This window comes from Danio rerio, chromosome 21, assembly GCF_049306965.1.
Source record: "Danio rerio strain Tuebingen ecotype United States chromosome 21, GRCz12tu, whole genome shotgun sequence".
Taxonomy (NCBI): Eukaryota; Metazoa; Chordata; class Actinopteri; order Cypriniformes; family Danionidae; genus Danio; species Danio rerio.
In genome coordinates this window covers 19,917,501-19,925,000 of record NC_133196.1, presented here as the reverse complement: position 1 = coordinate 19,925,000, position 7,500 = coordinate 19,917,501, and the positions used below count along the sequence as shown (strand labels likewise).

At 41.0% G+C, this 7,500-nt stretch overlaps 26 non-coding genes across 26 annotated transcripts; all 26 read right to left on the bottom strand.

Annotated features, from left to right (window-relative positions):
- Positions 1–205: 205 nt before the first annotated feature.
- Positions 206–277, bottom strand: trnaa-cgc (transfer RNA alanine (anticodon CGC)). Its single transcript has one exon. It is a non-coding gene; the product is annotated as a tRNA-Ala (tRNA).
- Positions 278–489: 212 nt separating this feature from the next.
- On the bottom strand, positions 490–561 carry trnaa-ugc (transfer RNA alanine (anticodon UGC)). Its single transcript has one exon. It is a non-coding gene; the product is annotated as a tRNA-Ala (tRNA).
- Positions 562–772: 211 nt separating this feature from the next.
- On the bottom strand, positions 773–844 carry trnaa-ugc (transfer RNA alanine (anticodon UGC)). The gene has a single exon. It is a non-coding gene; the product is annotated as a tRNA-Ala (tRNA).
- Positions 845–1,055: 211 nt separating this feature from the next.
- trnaa-ugc (transfer RNA alanine (anticodon UGC)) lies at positions 1,056–1,127 on the bottom strand. Its single transcript has one exon. It is a non-coding gene; the product is annotated as a tRNA-Ala (tRNA).
- Positions 1,128–1,338: 211 nt separating this feature from the next.
- Positions 1,339–1,410, bottom strand: trnaa-ugc (transfer RNA alanine (anticodon UGC)). The gene has a single exon. It is a non-coding gene; the product is annotated as a tRNA-Ala (tRNA).
- A 208-nt stretch (positions 1,411–1,618) lies between these two features.
- Positions 1,619–1,690, bottom strand: trnaa-ugc (transfer RNA alanine (anticodon UGC)). Its single transcript has one exon. It is a non-coding gene; the product is annotated as a tRNA-Ala (tRNA).
- A 212-nt stretch (positions 1,691–1,902) lies between these two features.
- On the bottom strand, positions 1,903–1,974 carry trnaa-ugc (transfer RNA alanine (anticodon UGC)). Its single transcript has one exon. It is a non-coding gene; the product is annotated as a tRNA-Ala (tRNA).
- A 211-nt stretch (positions 1,975–2,185) lies between these two features.
- trnaa-cgc (transfer RNA alanine (anticodon CGC)) lies at positions 2,186–2,257 on the bottom strand. The gene has a single exon. It is a non-coding gene; the product is annotated as a tRNA-Ala (tRNA).
- A 203-nt stretch (positions 2,258–2,460) lies between these two features.
- Positions 2,461–2,532, bottom strand: trnaa-ugc (transfer RNA alanine (anticodon UGC)). Its single transcript has one exon. It is a non-coding gene; the product is annotated as a tRNA-Ala (tRNA).
- Positions 2,533–2,744: 212 nt separating this feature from the next.
- trnaa-ugc (transfer RNA alanine (anticodon UGC)) lies at positions 2,745–2,816 on the bottom strand. Its single transcript has one exon. It is a non-coding gene; the product is annotated as a tRNA-Ala (tRNA).
- A 212-nt stretch (positions 2,817–3,028) lies between these two features.
- Positions 3,029–3,100, bottom strand: trnaa-cgc (transfer RNA alanine (anticodon CGC)). The gene has a single exon. It is a non-coding gene; the product is annotated as a tRNA-Ala (tRNA).
- A 212-nt stretch (positions 3,101–3,312) lies between these two features.
- Positions 3,313–3,384, bottom strand: trnaa-ugc (transfer RNA alanine (anticodon UGC)). The gene has a single exon. It is a non-coding gene; the product is annotated as a tRNA-Ala (tRNA).
- A 210-nt stretch (positions 3,385–3,594) lies between these two features.
- Positions 3,595–3,666, bottom strand: trnaa-ugc (transfer RNA alanine (anticodon UGC)). Its single transcript has one exon. It is a non-coding gene; the product is annotated as a tRNA-Ala (tRNA).
- Positions 3,667–3,879: 213 nt separating this feature from the next.
- trnaa-ugc (transfer RNA alanine (anticodon UGC)) lies at positions 3,880–3,951 on the bottom strand. The gene has a single exon. It is a non-coding gene; the product is annotated as a tRNA-Ala (tRNA).
- A 212-nt stretch (positions 3,952–4,163) lies between these two features.
- On the bottom strand, positions 4,164–4,235 carry trnaa-ugc (transfer RNA alanine (anticodon UGC)). Its single transcript has one exon. It is a non-coding gene; the product is annotated as a tRNA-Ala (tRNA).
- A 211-nt stretch (positions 4,236–4,446) lies between these two features.
- trnaa-cgc (transfer RNA alanine (anticodon CGC)) lies at positions 4,447–4,518 on the bottom strand. Its single transcript has one exon. It is a non-coding gene; the product is annotated as a tRNA-Ala (tRNA).
- A 203-nt stretch (positions 4,519–4,721) lies between these two features.
- Positions 4,722–4,793, bottom strand: trnaa-ugc (transfer RNA alanine (anticodon UGC)). The gene has a single exon. It is a non-coding gene; the product is annotated as a tRNA-Ala (tRNA).
- A 212-nt stretch (positions 4,794–5,005) lies between these two features.
- On the bottom strand, positions 5,006–5,077 carry trnaa-ugc (transfer RNA alanine (anticodon UGC)). The gene has a single exon. It is a non-coding gene; the product is annotated as a tRNA-Ala (tRNA).
- Positions 5,078–5,289: 212 nt separating this feature from the next.
- Positions 5,290–5,361, bottom strand: trnaa-ugc (transfer RNA alanine (anticodon UGC)). Its single transcript has one exon. It is a non-coding gene; the product is annotated as a tRNA-Ala (tRNA).
- A 212-nt stretch (positions 5,362–5,573) lies between these two features.
- trnaa-cgc (transfer RNA alanine (anticodon CGC)) lies at positions 5,574–5,645 on the bottom strand. The gene has a single exon. It is a non-coding gene; the product is annotated as a tRNA-Ala (tRNA).
- Positions 5,646–5,855: 210 nt separating this feature from the next.
- trnaa-ugc (transfer RNA alanine (anticodon UGC)) lies at positions 5,856–5,927 on the bottom strand. The gene has a single exon. It is a non-coding gene; the product is annotated as a tRNA-Ala (tRNA).
- Positions 5,928–6,140: 213 nt separating this feature from the next.
- Positions 6,141–6,212, bottom strand: trnaa-ugc (transfer RNA alanine (anticodon UGC)). Its single transcript has one exon. It is a non-coding gene; the product is annotated as a tRNA-Ala (tRNA).
- A 212-nt stretch (positions 6,213–6,424) lies between these two features.
- Positions 6,425–6,496, bottom strand: trnaa-cgc (transfer RNA alanine (anticodon CGC)). Its single transcript has one exon. It is a non-coding gene; the product is annotated as a tRNA-Ala (tRNA).
- Positions 6,497–6,722: 226 nt separating this feature from the next.
- On the bottom strand, positions 6,723–6,794 carry trnaa-ugc (transfer RNA alanine (anticodon UGC)). Its single transcript has one exon. It is a non-coding gene; the product is annotated as a tRNA-Ala (tRNA).
- A 212-nt stretch (positions 6,795–7,006) lies between these two features.
- Positions 7,007–7,078, bottom strand: trnaa-ugc (transfer RNA alanine (anticodon UGC)). The gene has a single exon. It is a non-coding gene; the product is annotated as a tRNA-Ala (tRNA).
- Positions 7,079–7,290: 212 nt separating this feature from the next.
- Positions 7,291–7,362, bottom strand: trnaa-ugc (transfer RNA alanine (anticodon UGC)). The gene has a single exon. It is a non-coding gene; the product is annotated as a tRNA-Ala (tRNA).
- Between the last annotated feature and the right edge of the window lie 138 nt (positions 7,363–7,500).

Below are 7,500 nucleotides of genomic sequence, written 5' to 3'. Positions count from 1 at the left end.
GTTGATAATTTTCTTTTTTTTTTTTGCCTTTTTACTGTGGTGGACAGAATGTCAAAATGTTTATGTCAATTCTGATTGTGCAGAAAAGGCAAACATATTTTAGTGAACGATTCAAGACAAACGGTGACACTGCAACTAAACCCAGGACCATACACCGCTTTCTTAACCCTGTTTATCGTCTGTGAACAAAACCTCAAAAGGTTCTTGGAGATGCTGAGGATTGAAGCCAGGGCCTCATACATGCGAAGCATGCGCTCTACCACTGAGCTACATCCCCAGTTGAAAGTTGCATAATTTTCTTTTTATTCCGCCTTTTTACTGTGGTGGACAAAATGTCAAAATGTTTATGTCAATTCTGATTGTGCAGAAAAGGCAAACATATTTTAGTGAATGATTCAAGACAATTGAAGACGCTGCAACTGAACCTATGACCATACACCACTTTCTTAACCCTGTTTATCGTCTGTGGACAGAACCTCAAAAGGCTCTTGGAGATACTGGGAATTGAACCCAAGACCTCATACATGCAAAGCATGTGCTCTACCACTGAGCTACATCCCCAGTTGAAAAAGTAATATTTTTCTTTTATTCCGCCTTTTTACTGTGGTGGACAGAACGTCAAAATGTTTATGTCAATTCTGATTGTGCAGAAAAGGCAAACATATTTTAGTGAACGATTCAAGACAATTGAAGATGCTGCAACTGAACCTAGGACCATACACCGCTTTCCTAAACCTGTTCATCGTATATGGACAGAACCTCAAAAGGCTCTTGGAGATGCTGGGGATTAAACCCAGGACGTCATACATGCAAAGCATGTGCTCTACCACTGAGCTACATCCCCAGTTTAAAGGGGAATATTGTTCTTTTTTTTCGCCTTTTTACTGTGGTGGACAGAATGTCAAAATGTTTATGTCAATTCTGATTGTGCAGAAAAGGCAAACATATTTTAGTGAATGAATCAAGACAATTGAAGACGCTGCAACTGAACCTAGGACCATAAACTGCTTTCTTAACCCTGCTTATCGTCTGTGGACAGAACCTTGAAAGGCTCTTGGAGATGCTGGGGATTGAACCCAGGACCTCATACATGCAAAGCTTGCGCTCTACCACTGAGCTACATCCCCAGTTGAAAGGGTAATATTTTTCTTTTTATTCCGCCTTTTTCTGTGGTAGACAGAACATCAAAATGTTTATGTCAATTCTGATTGTGCAGAAAAGGCAAACATATTTTAGTGAACGATTCAAGACAATTGATGACGCTGCAACTGAACCTAGGACCATAAACTGCTTTCTTAACCCTGTTTATCGTCTGTGGACAGAACCTTGAAAGGCTCTTGGAGATGCTGGGGATTGAACCCAGAACCTCATACATGCAAAGCATGCGCTCTACCACTGAGCTACATCCCCCTGTCAAAACAAACATTTTTTTTTCTTTTCCCTCTTCTTAGGGTTGTGGACGGAACCTCAAAACGATTAAGTCAATTCTGATTGTGCGGAAAAGGCAAACATATTTTAGTGAATGATTCAAGACAATTGTAGACGCTGCAACTGAACCTAGGACAATCAAAATCTTTATTTACCCTGTTTGTCTGTGGACAAAACCTCAAAAGGTTCTTGGAGATGCTGGGGATTGAACCCAGGACCTCATACATGCAAAGCATGCGCTCTACCACTGAGCTACATCCCCAATTGAACGTTGAGTATTTTTCTGTTTATTCCGCCTTTTTACTGTGGTGGACGGAACGTCAAAATGTTTATGTCAATTCTGATTGTGCAGAAAAGGCAAACATATTTTAGTGAATGATTCAAGACAAACGGTGACACTGCAACTAAACCCAGGACCATACACCGCTTTCTCAACCCTGTTTATCGTCTGTGAACAGAATCTCAAAAGGCTCTTGGAGATGCTGGGGATTGAACCCAGGACCTCATACATGCGAAGCATGCGCTCTACCACTGAGCTACATCCCCAGTTGAAACGGTAATATTTTTCTTTTATTCCGCCTTTTTACTGTGGTGGACGGAACGTCAAAATGTTAATGTCAATTCTGATTGTGCAGAAAAGGCAAACAAATTTTAGTGAATGATTCAAGACAATTGAAGATGCTGCAACTGAACCTAGGACCATACACCGCTTTCTTAACCCTGTTCATCGTCTATGGACAGAACCTCAAAAGGCTCTTGGAGATGCTGGTGATTGAACCCAGGACCTCATACATGCAAAGCATGCGCTTTACCACTGAGCTACATCCCCAGTTGAAAGGGGAATATTTTTCTTTTTTTTTTCGCCTTTTTACTGTGGTGGACAGAACGTCAAAATGTTTATGTCAATTCTGATTGTGCAGAAAAGGCAAACATATTTTAGTGAATGATTCAAGACGCTGCAACTGAACCTATGACCATACACCACTTTCTTAACCCTGTTCTTCGTCTGTGGACAGAACCTCGAAAGGCTCTTGGAGATACTGGGGATTGAACCCAGCACCTCATACATGCAAAGCATGCGCTCTACCACTGAGATACATCCCCAGTTGAAAGGGGAATATTTTTCTTTTTTTTTCGCCTTTTTACTGTGGTGGATAGAATGTCAAAATGTTTATGTCAATTCTGATTGTGCAGAAAAGGCAAACATATTTTAGTGAATGATTCAAGACAATTGAAGATGCTGCAACTGAACCTAGGACCATACACCGCTTTCCTAACCCTGTTCATCGTCTATGGACAGAACCTCAAAAGGCTCTTGGAGATGCTGGGGATTGAACCCAGGACCTCATACATGCAAAGCATGCGCTCTACCACTGAGCTACATCCCCAGTTGAAAGGGGAATATTTTTCTTTTTTTTTCGCCTTTTTACTGTGGTGGACAGAATGTCAAAATGTTTATGTCAATTCTGATTGTGCAGAAAAGGCAAACATATTTTAGTGAATGATTCAAGACAAACGGTGACACTGCAACTAAACCCAGGACCATACACCGCTTTCTTAACCCTGTTTATCGTCTGTGAACAAAACCTCAAAAGGTTCTTGGAGATGCTGGGGATTGAACCCAGGGCCTCATACATGCGAAGCATGCGCTCTACCACTGAGCTACATCCCCAGTTTAAAGTTGAATAATTTTCTTTTTATTCCGCCTTTTTACTGTGGTGGACAAAATGTCAAAATGTTTATGTCAATTCTGATTGTGCAGAAAAGGCAAACATATTTTAGTGAACGATCCAAGACAATTGATGACGCTGCAACTGAACCTAGGACCATAAACTGCTTTCTTAACCCTGTTTATCGTCTGTGGACAAAACCTTGAAAGGCTTTTGGAGATGCTGGGGATTGAACCCAAGACCTCATACATGCAATGCATGCGCTCTACCACTGAGCTACATCCCCCTGTGAAAACAAACATTTTTTTTTTTGTTTCCACCCTTCTTAGCGTTGTGGACGGAACCTCAAAACGATTAAGTCAATTCTGATTGTGCTGAAAAGGCAAACATATTTTAGTGAATGATTCAAGACAATTGTAGACGCTGCAACTGAACCTAGGACAATCAAAATCTTTCTTTACTCTGTTTGTCTGTGGACAAAACCTCAAAAGGTTCTTGGAGATGCTGGGGATTGAACCCAGGACCTCATACATGCAAAGCATGCGCTCTACCACTGAGCTACATCCCCAGTTGAAAGTTGATAATTTTCTTTTTTTTTTTTGCCTTTTTACTGTGGTGGACAGAATGTCAAATGGTTTATGTCAATTCTGATTGTGCAGAAAAGGCAAACATATTTTAGTGAACGATTCAAAACAAACGGTGACACTGCAACTAAACCCAGGACCATACACCGCTTTCTTAACCCTGTTTATCGTCTGTGAACAAAACCTCAAAAGGTTCTTGGAGATGCTGAGGATTGAAGCCAGGGCCTCATACATGCGAAGCATGCGCTCTACCACTGAGCTACATCCCCAGTTGAAAGTTGCATAATTTTCTTTTTATTCCGCCTTTTTACTGTGGTGGACAAAATGTCAAAATGTTTATGTCAATTCTGATTGTGCAGAAAAGGCAAACATATTTTAGTGAATGATTCAAGACAATTGAAGATGCTGCAACTGAACCTAGGACCATACACCGCTTTCTCAACCCTGTTTATCGTCTGTGAACAGAATCTCAAAAGGCTCTTGGAGATGCTGGGGATTGAACCCAGGACCTCATACATGCGAAGCATGCGCTCTACCACTGAGCTACATCCCCAGTTGAAACGGTAATATTTTTCTTTTATTCCGCCTTTTTACTGTGGTGGACGGAACGTCAAAATGTTAATGTCAATTCTGATTGTGCAGAAAAGGCAAACAAATTTTAGTGAATGATTCAAGACAATTGAAGATGCTGCAACTGAACCTAGGACCATACACCGCTTTCTTAACCCTGTTCATCGTCTATGGACAGAACCTCAAAAGGCTCTTGGAGATGCTGGTGATTGAACCCAGGACCTCATACATGCAAAGCATGCGCTTTACCACTGAGCTACATCCCCAGTTGAAAGGGGAATATTTTTCTTTTTTTTTTCGCCTTTTTACTGTGGTGGACAGAACGTCAAAATGTTTATGTCAATTCTGATTGTGCAGAAAAGGCAAACATATTTTAGTGAATGATTCAAGACGCTGCAACTGAACCTATGACCATACACCACTTTCTTAACCCTGTTCTTCGTCTGTGGACAGAACCTCGAAAGGCTCTTGGAGATACTGGGGATTGAACCCAGCACCTCATACATGCAAAGCATGCGCTCTACCACTGAGATACATCCCCAGTTGAAAGGGGAATATTTTTCTTTTTTTTTCGCCTTTTTACTGTGGTGGATAGAATGTCAAAATGTTTATGTCAATTCTGATTGTGCAGAAAAGGCAAACATATTTTAGTGAATGATTCAAGACAATTGAAGATGCTGCAACTGAACCTAGGACCATACACCGCTTTCCTAACCCTGTTCATCGTCTATGGACAGAACCTCAAAAGGCTCTTGGAGATGCTGGGGATTGAACCCAGGACCTCATACATGCAAAGCATGCGCTCTACCACTGAGCTACATCCCCAGTTGAAAGGGGAATATTTTTCTTTTTTTTTCGCCTTTTTACTGTGGTGGACAGAATGTCAAAATGTTTATGTCAATTCTGATTGTGCAGAAAAGGCAAACATATTTTAGTGAATGATTCAAGACAAACGGTGACACTGCAACTAAACCCAGGACCATACACCGCTTTCTTAACCCTGTTTATCGTCTGTGAACAAAACCTCAAAAGGTTCTTGGAGATGCTGGGGATTGAACCCAGGGCCTCATACATGCGAAGCATGCGCTCTACCACTGAGCTACATCCCCAGTTTAAAGTTGAATAATTTTCTTTTTATTCCGCCTTTTTACTGTGGTGGACAAAATGTCAAAATGTTTATGTCAATTCTGATTGTGCAGAAAAGGCAAACATATTTTAGTGAACGATCCAAGACAATTGATGACGCTGCAACTGAACCTAGGACCATAAACTGCTTTCTTAACCCTGTTTATCGTCTGTGGACAAAACCTTGAAAGGCTTTTGGAGATGCTGGGGATTGAACCCAAGACCTCATACATGCAATGCATGCGCTCTACCACTGAGCTACATCCCCCTGTGAAAACAAACATTTTTTTTTTTGTTTCCACCCTTCTTAGCGTTGTGGACGGAACCTCAAAACGATTAAGTCAATTCTGATTGTGCTGAAAAGGCAAACATATTTTAGTGAATGATTCAAGACAATTGTAGACGCTGCAACTGAACCTAGGACAATCAAAATCTTTCTTTACTCTGTTTGTCTGTGGACAAAACCTCAAAAGGTTCTTGGAGATGCTGGGGATTGAACCCAGGACCTCATACATGCAAAGCATGCGCTCTACCACTGAGCTACATCCCCAGTTGAAAGTTGATAATTTTCTTTTTTTTTTTTGCCTTTTTACTGTGGTGGACAGAATGTCAAATGGTTTATGTCAATTCTGATTGTGCAGAAAAGGCAAACATATTTTAGTGAACGATTCAAAACAAACGGTGACACTGCAACTAAACCCAGGACCATACACCGCTTTCTTAACCCTGTTTATCGTCTGTGAACAAAACCTCAAAAGGTTCTTGGAGATGCTGAGGATTGAAGCCAGGGCCTCATACATGCGAAGCATGCGCTCTACCACTGAGCTACATCCCCAGTTGAAAGTTGCATAATTTTCTTTTTATTCCGCCTTTTTACTGTGGTGGACAAAATGTCAAAATGTTTATGTCAATTCTGATTGTGCAGAAAAGGCAAACATATTTTAGTGAATGATTCAAGACAATTGAAGATGCTGCAACTGAACCTAGGACCATACACCGCTTTCCTAACCCTGTTCATCGTATATGGACAGAACCTCAAAAGGCTCTTGGAGATGCTGGGGATTGAACCCAGGACCTCATACATGCAAAGCATGCGCTCTACCACTGAGCTACATCCCCAGTTTAAAGGGGAATATTGTTCTTTTTTTTCGCCTTTTTACTGTGGTGGACAGAATGTCAAAATGTTTATGTCAATTCTGATTGTGCAGAAAAGGCAAACATATTTTAGTGAATGAATCAAGACAATTGAAGACGCTGCAACTGAACCTAGGACAGCTTTCTTAACCCTCAAAATCAACAGCTTTCTTAACCCTGTTTGTCTGTGGACAAAACCTCAAAAGGTTCTTGGAGATGCTGGGGATTGAACCCAGGACCTCATACATGCAAAGCAAGCGCTCTAGCACTGAGCTACATCCCCAGTTGAAAGGGTAATATTTTTCTTTTTATTCCGCCTTTTTACTGTGGTAGACAGAACATCAAAATGTTTATGTCAATTCTGATTGTGCAGAAAAGGCAAACATATTTTAGTGAACGATTCAAGACAATTGATGACGCTGCAACTAAACCTAAGACCATAAACTGCTTTCTTAACCCTGCTTATCGTCTGTGGACAGAACCTTGAAAGGCTCTTGGAGATGCTGGGGATTGAACCCAGGACCTCATACACGCAAAGCATGCGCTCTACCACTGAGCTACATCCCCAGTCGAAAGTTGAATAATTTTCTTTTTATTCCGCCTTTTTACTGTGGTGGACGGAACGTCAAAATGTTTATGTCAATTCTGATTGTGCAGAAAAGGCAAACATATTTTAGTGAATGATTCAAGACAATTGAAGATGCTGCAACTGAACCTAGGACCATTCACCGCTTTCCTAACCCTGTTCATCGTCTATGGACAGAACCTCAAAAGGCTCTTGGAGATGCTGGGGATTGAACCCAGGACCTCATACATGCAAAGCATGCGCTCTACCACTGAGCTACATCCCCAGTTGAAAGTTGAATAATTTTCTTTTTTTTTCGCCTTTTTACTGTGGTGGACAGAATGTCAAAATGTTTATGTCAATTCTGATTGTGCAGAAAAGGCAAACATATTTTAGTGAATGATTCAAGACAAACGGTGACACT